This window comes from Vulpes vulpes, chromosome 15, assembly GCF_048418805.1.
Source record: "Vulpes vulpes isolate BD-2025 chromosome 15, VulVul3, whole genome shotgun sequence".
In the NCBI taxonomy this organism is placed as follows: domain Eukaryota; kingdom Metazoa; phylum Chordata; class Mammalia; order Carnivora; family Canidae; genus Vulpes; species Vulpes vulpes.
The window spans coordinates 51,757,328-51,769,792 of record NC_132794.1 but is presented as its reverse complement, the minus strand read 5'-3'; the positions used below and the strand labels follow the sequence as shown (position 1 = coordinate 51,769,792).

The 12,465-nt window shown below is 50.3% G+C and overlaps 1 protein-coding gene across 3 annotated transcripts in view; it reads right to left on the bottom strand.

Annotated features, from left to right (window-relative positions):
* SQOR (sulfide quinone oxidoreductase) overlaps positions 1-2,182 on the bottom strand; it is a 48,133-nt gene extending 45,951 nt beyond the window's left edge. For 2 of the 3 annotated variants that reach the window (XM_072738421.1, XM_072738423.1), the window contains exon 1: positions 2,044-2,182. The gene's annotated coding sequence lies outside the window, so the exon portion shown is untranslated. Of the gene's footprint in view, positions 1-1,383; positions 1,544-2,043 lie in introns of those variants that run through there. The other variant, XM_072738422.1, reaches the window with a different exon arrangement.
* Between the last annotated feature and the right edge of the window lie 10,283 nt (positions 2,183-12,465).

Below are 12,465 nucleotides of genomic sequence, written 5' to 3'. Positions count from 1 at the left end.
TTCAGTCAGCAAAAAAAAAAAAGCAGCCCAAAATTTAAATAGTCATATCTCGAACCACCAGCTGTCTCCTTAATGAATTTTGGTTTTTTTTTTTTAGATGTAATCAAAAGCAACCCTCTCCAATCCGCTTATTCATTCAATACGGGTTGAACCCGCAATTCATTCATTATTGAGTACCTTCCATACACTAGGACTGGGGACCCCAATGGTGTTGGCCATAAGCTTGTAGTCCAGTGAGGGAGACAGATAATAAATGGTATTTATTTCACATCTCTGTGCCGGGTGTGATGCTCGGTACTCAAATAGATGGGAAGACACAATCATCTCCACCATGCGATGAAAAAGCTAAGGCGCAGAGAAGTTCAAAAGCCAAGGTCATGCTGCTAGTCAATGGAAGTGTCAAGACCACAGCCATGTCACCAGACCTCTGGGAGTGCCCTTTCTACTATGCAGGAATCTTTATTTTTTTACTAATCTCTAACTGAAATTTAACATTTTCTTCAATTGTACACATAGGCAAAAACCACCGCTGTATTAGCAATACCTATGATTGTCACCAATAGAAATTACATGTGTTGGGGTGTCTGGGTGACTAAGTGGGTTAAGTACCTGCCTTTGGCTCAGGTCATGACGCCCTGGGCAACAAGCCCTGGAATTGGGCTCCTTGCTCAGCGGGAGTCTGCTTCTCCCTCTGCCCCTCCACCCTACTTGTGAGCGTTTGTGCTCTTTCTCTCATGTTCTCTCTTCTCTCTCTCTCTCTCAAATAAATAAATAAATAAATACTTAAAAATCACAGGTGTTTTCTTATATCATAGGTGTTGACTATATCTTGAAATATTGTTTATGCTCATTACTACTTCAAAATCATAGTAGCTATTAGATCTGCTGCTAGATCTTCAATGTGTTAGGCTTTCTTTAAAGCACTTATATTACTACATTATAAATTCTTTTAATGTTTTTATAACTGGGGCAGCCCGGGTGGCGCAGCGGTTTAGCGCCGCCTTCAGCCCAGGGCGTGACCCTGGATACCCTGGATACCCGGGATCGAGCCCCACGTCGGGCTCCCTGCATGGAGCCTGCTTCTCCCTCTGCCTGTGTCTTTGTGTGTGTGTGTGTGTCTCTCTCTGTGTGTCTGTCATGAATGAGTAAATAAAATCTCAAAAAAAATATATGTTGATAACTGCTTTAGAAATAGCCTTTTATTTTATGCTTTAAAAGTACTGTTCTGAGGGATCCCTGGGTGGCGCAGCGGTTTGGCGCCTGCCTTTGGCCCAGGGCGCGATCCTGGAGGCCCGGGATCGAGTCCCATGTCGGGCTCCCGGTGCGTGGAGCCTGCTTCTCCCTCCGCCTCTCTCTATCATAAATAAATACAGATAAAAGTACCGTCCTGAGAAGCCTTCCTTCGTCTCCCCCGACCAGCCTGCCGAGGGGGTGCGTGGTGCAAACATGGGCCAGAACCGTGTGTTAGAGCCATGAGAAGCCCAGGCGAAGGCGGAGGCTCTTCTCGCCGTCTCTGAGCAAGAAGCTAGAAGCTAGATCGGGACTTTCATAAAGAGGAGAGGTGCAGAGCAGCGTTAGGAGCCCAGCCCCGGCTCCACCAGAGCCCCCCCGAGCCCCCTCCTTCGCACCAGCCCCGGCCGAGCAGCGCCCCAAGCGCCCTCCTGCCCGCTCCCCGCGGGGGGTGCCTCGGGCGCGCTCAGTCCCAGCAAGCGGAGGCGTCCCAAAGTCCCCCCGAGGCCACGGACACTCCGCTGGTCCCCGTGCCCCGGCGGCTCGCGCGGCAGCTCGGCCTCTCCGCGCCCGCCAGACCCCAGTCCCCACCGAGGGCCAGACGCGGCGGCGGGGGCGGGGGCGGGGGCGGGGCGCCTGCGGGTGTCGCCGCGCGGAAGGCGCGAGGGGCGCTGTGAAGCGCCGGGGCCGCGCAGCGTCGCACCTGCGTGGGCAGGTCGGGCCGACGGGTCGCCTGCGGCCGCTGCGGCCACTCCGTCCCCCCCGGGCCCCTCCCCTGGCCGCGGCCCGAGGTCGGCCGCCGGGGCCTCTTACCCGGGGGCGAGCGGAGCTTCCGGCCACAGAGTCGGCGCAGCCTCTGCTGCGGCTCCCGGCCCCGGCCCCGGGCTCCCGGCCTCGGCCGCGGCCCCGCCCGCCCGCCTGCCCGGCCCCCGGGCGGACGCTAGAGGCGGGGAGAGCGGGCTCCTCCCGGGAGACGTCGGGGAGGTCCTGCCGCCGCCCCGCCCGAGGGCGCCCCCGCCCGAGCCCGACACCCGCGCCGCCTGCGGGCTGCCCCGGGCCGCGAGCGCGCTCCGCGGAGGGCCGGGGCCGCGGGGCAGAGACCGGGCAGGGCCGGGGCAGGGCCGGGGCAGGGCCGGGGCAGAGCCGGGGGCAGAGCCGGGGCCGCGGGGCAGGGCCGGGGCAGGGCCGGGGCAGGGCCGGGGCAGGGGCAGAGCCGGGGGCAGAGCCGGGGTCGCGGGGCAGAGCCGGGGGCAGAGCCGGGGGCAGAGCCGGGGTCGCGGGGCAGAGCCGGGGGCAGAGCCGGGGCCGCGGGGCAGAGCCGGGGGCAGAGCCGGGGCAGAGCCGGGGCAGGGCCGGGGCAGGGCCGGGGCAGAGCCGGGGCCGCGGGGCAGAGCCGGGGGCAGAGCCGGGGCCGTGGGGGCAGAGCCGGGGCAGAGCCGGGGCAGGGCCGGGGCAGGGCCGGGGCAGAGCCGGGGCCGCGGGGCAGAGCCGGGGGCAGAGCCGGGGCCGTGGGGGCAGAGCCGGGGCAGGGCCGGGGCGGGGACAGAGCCGGGTCCGCGGGGGCCGCGGGGGCAGGCGGGGGCCGCGGGGGCAGGCGGGGGCGTCCCCGCGCAGGCCGGAGGCCACCTGTCACCGCCGCCGGCCCTTCGGCACCGCGGAACCGGGAGGGGCAGGGTGGAGGCGGGGCCGTTCGGGGCGGGGCGCCCGGTTCCCAGCGTCCCAGGGGAGCCCCGAGGACTCGGCCCGCTGGCCTCCACCGCGCCTCCCGTCCTACTTTCACCACCGGGCGCTGTTTGGGTTGGCGGCTCTGCCGAAGGGCTTGCGGAGTGTGGATGAGCGGCTCTCCACCAACACGGATCGAGCAGCACCTCTTCACAATAAATTCGCGGTGTTCCAAGTCTTACTACAATTTTAAGCCGTTTAAGACATTGAAAACTATAAGTCACTGATGAAAGAAACTGAAGAAGACACAAGTGGGAAGATCCCTGCCCACGGGTTGAAAGAATTAATGTTAAAAAGCCCATACCACCCAAAGCAATGTGTACGTTCAATGCGATCTCTATAAAAATTTCAATGACTTTTTTTTTTCACGGAAATAAAATAATCCTAAAACTTGTATGGAACCACAAGATCCAGAATATCCAAAGCAATCTTGAGAAAAGAGAACAAAGCTGGAGGCATCATGCCTCACCTACGGCTCCTCCTTCTCCTTCCAAGAAGAGCAGGGACGGTAACATCAGACAGCCGGGAAGGAGGCTAAGAGCTGACTCACTCCTGCAATCATTCTTTCATGGAATGGATACTCCGCAGTCCCTGCCCGCTTCTGTCAAGCGAGCCCTGTGCCTGCTCCCTGGTCATACTCTGTTGACAAAACCAGACTTGGCTCCTACCCATGTGGGGCTTACAAAGTAGTAAAAGCGTGCTTGCAGAGATGGGGCTCTAGGAAAAGCATCATTAAAGGGCAGGAAGAGAAAGGACTCGCACTGAGAAGAACACAGCCCAATTCAAGAATATTTGAGAGAAGGAAAAGCAGACTGGCAGGGCTCTGGGAAGATGGTGCAGGCTCCTGAGCAGGAAGAACCAGCACAGGAATGGGCGGGAATAGGGAATGGAACAGAGGAAGAGACGCTGGAGAAGACAAGAAAGGGAAGGTGGAAGGGAAGGACACGTAGAGAGGCTCTTCCTGCAAACATGCAGATTTATTTTTTATTTTTTTTAAAATACAAATTTATTATCCTAAAATTCTGTAGGTCAGAAACCTGACATGGGTTTCATACTAAAATCAATGTGTTGGCAGGACTAGAATTATTTTCTGGAGTCTCTAGGGAAAAATTTATTTCCTTTCTCCAGCTTTTCAAGGCTGCCTGTACTCCTTGGCTCATGGCCTCCTTTCATTTTCAAACCCAGTAATGTCTGGTTGAGATGTTCACACATCATACAGTTCTGAGTCTAGAACTTCTGCCTCCTTATTCCACATTGAAAGGCCCTTGTGATAATCCAGGATGGTCTCCCAGTCTTTTTTCTTTTCTTTTCCTTTTTTCAATTTTTTTTTTTTTCCACTGAGGAGGGCACTTGATGTGATGAGCACTGGGTGTTATACTATATGTTGGCAAACATGCAGCTTTAAATAGTACTCTCTGCTTGGCTCCCCAGCAAGCCCCACCCTGGTCCCTTCCCCTTCTTCCCTGGGTGAATGGGTAGCTAGAGAAAAGGCTCAGTCCCTGGCCCCAGCACACCCACCCAAGCTGAGAGAGCTGCCCCGGGCCCAAGTGACGTCAGCTCCTGAGGAGCTGCAGTTGAGACCTATAGGGGAGCTGGGGATGGGTTCCTCCCCCATCTACACTGCAGGGACTGAGCAGAACACAGTGCTCATCCAGCCAGACCACCAGGCAGACTCAGCATCACAGCAGGGCGAGCATAAAGGACATAATGATTATGTGTTATGCAGAGTTTTTAAAAGGCAGCCCAAACATCTCCCAAATGTGCTATTTTCCTCGGAGCCAGCCTGCATATCAAATAATAACTAAAATTGCTATCAGGCCCCAGGGTAGCTAGAGTTTCCTCATCTGTTACATAGAAGATGAAGTTGTTTTTCTGACCCGAGGCATGAAGGTATATGGAGGGACTTCACAAACTACAGAAGGTTCTAACTCAATTCACATTCTTGACTGAAAGCAGGAAAGGAGCTCCAGATACCTTGCATAGAAAAGGGGGATCACAGAACCACCAAAATGATGAAGTAATGATGGCAGGAGAGGTGGACGGGAATTAAGATGGCTCTGTAGAATCAAAAAACGAAAGCACAATGCCATCTGGCAGCACCAAGAATGCTCTCACTACCTTTGCAAAGGACACAAATATAAAGGAAATGAGAATTCAAGTCCTCAGTGGGAGTGTCCACTGACCAAATCTATGTCAAAGGTCAGCTCCATAGATATCAAAGCAGAGAGAGAGCACATTGGGTCCTACTGACTTCCACCAGTATTCTTATGATGGTGTTTCCCCCAAATGCGGAAAGGGGTTGAGTACTGGGCAGGTGGAAAAAAAAAAGCTGTCCACTGTAGGTGCCATAAATATAAGATCTTAGTATAGACCGTCTTCTACATACATAAGCAAGGTGGTATGATAGTGAAAACCCTCAATCCTAGAGCAAGAACAGGTTCTGCCAAATTTTTCATTGTTAGAATACTGTAGAGTGAGGGTGTGGCTCAGGCCGGCTCAGACTCTACAGCCACAGGAATCTGCTAGGATGTCAGAAAAATACTGGATCTGGAATCAAATCTTTCTCAGAAACATAGTTCAAACTCAGTTTGGGGCATTTCTTTTTTACTTAAACTTCCCCATGTAAAAAATAGAGATAAAATCTGTCCTATCTCAAGGATATATTAGAAAAAGAAACACTGTGTCTCTTGGGCCATGAAAACCAGAGTATATGGAACTATGAGGACCCATATACTTTGGGTTTGTAAACCATCGGTCTCAAAGAAAATGGTATTAATATGCCTCAGTTAACTGTATCAGTAAAATGGGTAGTTTTTAAAGTGCCTACCTCATATCTCTATGAAAATTTAAATGAGTTAGTACATATAAAGTGACTGGTACCATAACTGGCATAGAATAAGTACTTAGTAAATCGTAATTACTAAAGTAACTATAGGATTATAGCTGTTCTTGTCCTTGTTATCCAGTGTTTAGGCAGGTGTTATATCAGGTACTAAAGACAAAGAAGTTCAACATGTCTGCCTGAAGACAAATGGGTGGTATGACTACTGGCCTGGTACATGAATATTAAACCCGGTTTCTCAAAGATGGGGGTGATTTGAGATCAACTATTTGCTCCATAGGCAGATGTACTGCACACAAAATGCCCCTTAGACCCAAAATTGAACCTGAGAATGGGAGTGATAATCCCAAGAGATGAAGCAAAAAAAAAAATGGGAGGGATGGTCCCAGTCCATCCTCCAGGGCAGATACCTGCTGTGGGTGTTCCTTCTGCCTCAAGAGCAAGAGCTGGTGAATGGAAGGAGTTTCTTTGGAGTTGATGGTTGGCTCCTTGCCAAAGATACCTCTCTTCCCAAACCTGCCCCAGTGCCAGCAGTGAGTCCCATCATTCCTGGTCTCTGTTCTTCTGATACTTTATATCACAGTTACTTACCACTCCCTCTAATGACAAATTGTGTCTCTCCAAGAAAAATACAAACCCATTGAAAACAGGGACTGTGTCTTCATCTTCTTGTCCCCAGGGATTAGCACTCTGTCTTTTATCCAATACAAGTGTGTTGGGTTGGGATCCCTGGGTGGCCCAGCAGTTTGGCGCCTGCCTTTGGCCCAGGGCGCGACCCTGGAGACCCGGGATTGCATCCCACGTCAGGCTCCCAGTGCATGGAGCCTGCTTCTCCCTCTGCCTATGTCTCTGCCTCTCTCTCTCTCTGTATGTGTGTGTGTGTGTGTGTGACTATCATAAATAAATAAAAAATTAAAAAAAAAAAACAAGTGTGTTGGGTTCAGGAGAATAGTTTCTAGGTAAGAGTATAAGCTCCAAAGGGGGGCTCAGTCTGCCTCAAAGGCCAGTAAACTTAATTCACATTTGGTAAGCACCGGGAGGGCTAGTAATTCAATTAAAAAACTCAAAATTTGGGGAGAATATGATGATCTAAGGCCTTCCTGACCTCTGAAGCAGGTAGCAATTCTCATACATTTACCGCTTTTCTACATGTTTTGAACAACACAGGAAAAGTCCATCCAGAAGGGAGCTCTAGGGGGCTATGAAACTGCAACAAGCATTTCCCTGGTGGGCCTAGGGACTCCCATGGTTCCAGATGGAGCATGAAGAATGGAGGGAGCTTGTTCCTGGTTTGTGGTAATTCTATTAAAGTTGGGCAATGGACACAATTGCCTGAAAAAATTGCTGGGTGCCTGAAGAGAGCAGTGAGTAAAAGCGAGCAGCCTTTTTCCAAAAGCCAGTGGCACTGGCCTTGGGGCCACCAACATCCAAAATCCAAAGGGGCCCCTGCCCAGGGTCTTTCCCCAGGAAATGCCACTTTTAGGCTTCCTTGTTTTCTCTCAGGTGTGCTCTACTTTTTCCTTCTCATGTGCATTCTCTCTCCTGTTACTGACTTCTCATTTTTCCATCTGGTGTCTCCTTCTCCCCCAGGAGTTTTAACCTCTACTACAACCTCATGCCCAACAGCCTTGTCAAACAGGAAAGAAATCATGATGAAAATGGAATAAAAAGGTTTAGCCTCTGTTTAACCTGTGTTGCCCATTTGAAATCAGGTCATTTGGTGGATAAGCAGTACCATCCAGCTGGGACCCAGGAGACAGGGGGAGCCTAAATTGTGTTTATTGTTGGAAAGAAAACCCTCAAAGTCACGTTGCAGAGTTTGTTACATACATATGTGATAGGATAGCAGGATGAAGGAGCTGTGTTAGTACAGGCATTGTGAGAAGCAGTTACCAATACAGACTTAAACATGCAAGGATTTTATTGGGAAATGCTTAGAAGAGAAAATAAGAAGGAAACTGGAGAAGGCTGGGTTAATCATCAGAGTACAATGCAAGTGACCCTAAAAGAAGAAGAGAGGGAAGAAAGGTTGAATGGAAGCTTTCTAGACAGCTGTGTAGTCTAAAGAAGGTTCAGCAAAGCTATCTGGCCAAAGTCAGCTAATAGAGAAGACCCGTATCTCCCAGACAGAGTCGGCTTAATGAGAATGCAACCTATAGTCACACAGGGCCCACACCTGGTTTAACGCTCTGCTGCTGCCATCTTGAAATTCTTAATAAAATTTGAACAAGAGGCCTTGGGCTTGCCTTACTATCCTGCTGAGCTCAGTCACTGGCTAGGAGCAGCCCAAGGTAAGCATGCTTTAGCGAAAATGTGGCGGTGGAATTCAGAGTGAAGTAGCTGTTTTCTACATTATAGTTGGAGAGCAGCAGGGCATGGTCTCCTGGCCACAATCCACCACCTCCCGTACCACATAGATCTACTTCTCCACAAAGGTGCAGAAAGCAGCTCCTCCGTGGGCCTCCCTCATGAGGAGCACCAGAGAAAAGGGAGTGTATTAGATGAACTAACAGTCCCCCAGGATCATCATAGTTGATCCCAAGGCCACAGTGCATACTCGCCTTCTCCCTTCTCCAACATCTGTTCTAAACCCCTTTCAGCTTCTGCTATCACCTTGTTAGGTCTTGGGACTTACCTGGTGGTATGACCCAAACCTTTTATCCTGGGGCGTCTGAACACCTGACAATCATACCCTCTCTTCTCAGGCTGGGTTGCTGCATGTGTTCTAGTGTCTTACACTGAACACATGTCCCACAGTTATAGTGGGACAAGGGGCAGTTATAGTGGGACAAGGGAGGAGCATAGAGGTGCCCACATGAATCAACTGAGTCCTACACATACTCCTCCTGGCATCCTCTGTGTAAAAGTAGACTTCCTCCTCTTGATGTTCAGGTTGTTACTTCTACTACTGTGGCAACTCCTCTCTTGCCTGTTTGTCCCTGACACAAAGCTCCAAGTGCCCTACCAGCAGCCAGAATTTCTTATTCCATGGCACCTTCATTGTGCCTCTGGCAAAGGCATTCCCTTTGGGGCCCAGGCCCCTCAACCTTGCAGAGCCCAGAGTTGCAAGGAAAGGAAGCACACATTCCCTGGCGGCTATTAAGAATGATGGTAAGTCTGGGGGATTCCTGGGTGGCTCAGCGGTTTGGCACCTGCCTTCAGCCCAGGGCATGATTCTGGAGTCCCAGGATGGAGTCCCACATCGGGCTCCCTGCATGGCGCCTACTTCTCCCTCTCTCTGTATCTCTCATGAATAAATAAATAAAATCTTAAAAAAAAAAAAAAAAGAATGATGGTAAGTTAAGCCATTCCTGCTTCCACTCCTTGGTTTTCAGACCCTTGTATCCTTCTTACTGACTGAGAACACAGCACCATATAGAGGTCCTGATTTAATAAACATACCATGTCCCTCAGGACAGCCCTCCACCCTTTCAGAGTGCTTTCTCAGAGCTGGAGCTTCAGTTTGTCTTTAGAAGGCCATTCCAGCCGTCTGTAAGACCAGTTATCTCTAGGTAGTGCAGTACATGACACAACCAGAGGATCTCACGGTTATGACCCACTCCCATACTTCCTCTACTTGAAGCAGATCCCCTGGTTGGATACTCTGCTAAATGGGATTCCATACCTGTGGATAAGACACTCCTTAAGCCTCCAAAGAGAAATGTTAGCTGAGGCTCTGTGGGCAAGGAAAACAGACAATATTCAGTTTACAGTTTCCTTCAGGGGTTATGTTCACTCTCCCACCTCCTGTCATAATACAGTCCGAGAAATCTGGGCCTCTTAGATATCTAAGACAATATTACACAGATCCATTTCACTGACGACCTCCAGCTGAATGGACAAGACGAGCAAGAGGAGCTAGAATGCTATAGGCTTCAATAAGATGTATGCACTTGCACAGAGAAAACTCTATGAAGAGCCAGGAATAGCGATTTCAGTGACATTTTTAGAGTTCCGTGGTCAGGAATATTCTGGGATATCCCCTTCCAAAATAAAAGACAAACTGATGCATTGTACCATCCTGTCACAAAGAAGGGAGTACAGTGCCTTGTGTTATAGAACTGGTGATTCTAGAGGCAACACATTCTACCCCAGGGATACTTCTCGGGCCCATATATTACGTAACACAGAATGCTGCCAGCCTCGAGTACAGTTGAAACACGAGTGTCACTAAAGGTTCAGCCAGTACAGTCAGCCCTTCTGGCTGTGCCCCCTGGTGTTAGATGTGTCAGTGGTGGGAAGGCACTGTAAGGCCACTGCATGGGGCTGTTGGCTCTAGTAGACCTACTGTAAAGGACTTTATGCAGTTTCTGTTTTTACCTGGTCCTCATAGGCTTCTACTCCAACTGGAGGGCCATGATGCTCCTTTGGGTCTCTGTGTATCAGTGTCAACTCAGAACCTTTTGTGCAACAATCCTAGCATACAGTTACCGAAGTAAATGACCACTGGTTTCTCCGAGGAAGGACTAGGGGAATTGTCATGGTCTGTACATGCCAGAGTGTTACAGGGTCCTTCCTTCAGCTACCTCTTTAGTCAATGGGTTCCAGATCTCAAAACTGACTCAAGTCTGGGAACTGAGTAAGAGATCATGACTTGCCCTCAGCTTCTTGCTTTTCCAATTCCTTTTTTTTTTTTTTTTTAATAGATAAGGGATCAATAAACAACTATCCATAGACCAAATCAAACCAACCACCTGTTTTTGTAAAGGAAGTTTTATTGAAATACAGCTACACTTGGGTCACTGGGTGGCTCAGTTAAGCATCTACGTTCGGCTCAGGTCATCATCTCAGGGTCCTCGAACTGAGCCCCACACCAGGCTCCCTGCTCTGAGGGGGATCTGCTTCTCCCTCTCCCTCTCCCTCTGCTTGCTGTTCCCCCTACTTGTGCTCTCTGTCAAATAAATAAATAAAATTTTTAAAAAGGAAGAAATACAGCTACATTCGTTTACATATCGTCTATTGCTCCTTTTGTACAACTGATGTGACCTACGAAACCTAAAATATTTGCTACCCAGCCCTTTACCAAAAAAGTTTGCTGACTCCTGTTATAAATGCTAAGCAGCACCCTTGTACGACTATCTGCCTATTTTGCCCCCAGAGGCAAAACTAACACCATGCTCCATTAGCCTTGCCTTTTGGTGGGTAGGGTAATTCTGGCCTTGGGGCTTTCGACAGTTAAGGGCCACTCCTGGCCTCTTATCAATCTTCACATATGCTAACATGCACTTCTCAGAACTTCCACCGGTCCTGGCCTGCAAACTTCTTAGTGATGCTGGTGCCCCTCTCACCAGTACATTCTGATGACTTGGTGGTATGTCCAGTGCTCTCTCATGGGACAAATTCTCTGGTGGGTGTTTTGGCCTTACACAATATAGCCCTTCCAGCATGCCCACTTTGGGTGACTTCTTTATTCCTTCTTATACTGCCTGCCAGGATGAAGAAAAGAAAGTATGGTAGAGAAGCATCCTAAACTGTTGAGCAGAGCTTCAGTGATGCCAATGGCGAGTCCTTTAGCCAAATCTGACCATCAGGGGAAGGCCCAAATCTCCTAGGAGCAGACCACTAGCTAGGAGCAGTCTGTAGGAAGCCTGCTTCAGTGCCAATGCAGATAGGCCTCAGGGCACGGCAACTGGGACTCTAAGTCAGTTACGGTCCCCATAGGTAGAGGTGTGTGAGGCACAGTTTCATCACCATGATGGGAACATAGAGAAAAGACTAGGGTGGATGTGACACAGCCTGCTTTATATGCCAGACTGCATCCTCAACATCAGGTCTGACTTGTAAGGTGGCACAAACTGGTGCTCCATTCGTTACCTCTCTTGGGGAAAGAAGGATGGGTCAGTAGAATAAGAGGACTCCAGGAGGGACTGCAGAGAGGGAAGTTGACTCTTGTGGGCCTCATGTCCTCTCCTTACCACTAGACTTTCAACCCAGATGGGAAAGAGGCATGTGCCCCATTCAGAAGCAATCTCTTCTCTGCTCCCCAATTCTGAGAGGGTAAATTTGTGGACCTCAGGATTTGTCTGAGGCCCAAACTGTAAGGCAGTCAACAGCCAGGAACATTTCATCAGAGGTGAATTCATTTGCCTGGATGCTGCCACTGCACTGAACAGAGACTGGTGCCATTAAGTGAAAACAACAGTCCAGAAGCCAATGCTCCTTAACAGACACAGAATACAAGGTGCCTTATGTTAATTAATACTGCGAAAGTAAGTGTTAGGGTTCATCTCAGGTCTGCATGCTTACCCCCAAAGGAAACTGAAATCCATAGGGCCCTCCAGTGAGAAAACCTGGCTTCCAACTCTAGCTGTGCTCTTTCCCCAGAGCTACTAAGGTACAGAAGAGATGGAGCTGAGGGGTAGGCTGAAGATCCAGAAAGGCAGGCTTTAGCAGGCATCATCAAAGATAGCTTTCTTGAGGTGGTGGTGGTGGTGGTGGTGGTGGTGGTGGTGGTGGTGGTGGTGGTGAAATATCTCAGGACAGCCGTAACGGGAATGTCCTGGCCACTCTGGAGTTGCTCATTTCTCCTAGCAGCTTGGCTTTGCTTCCGTCAACCCCAGCATCATTAGCATCTCAAGGCAAGGCTCCTGAGCCACATCTCACCCACTTTCAGTTTCTCTGTTGCTTGTTTCTATCAAAGAGGTGTGGAGATTCAGTCGGTCTAGAATTAA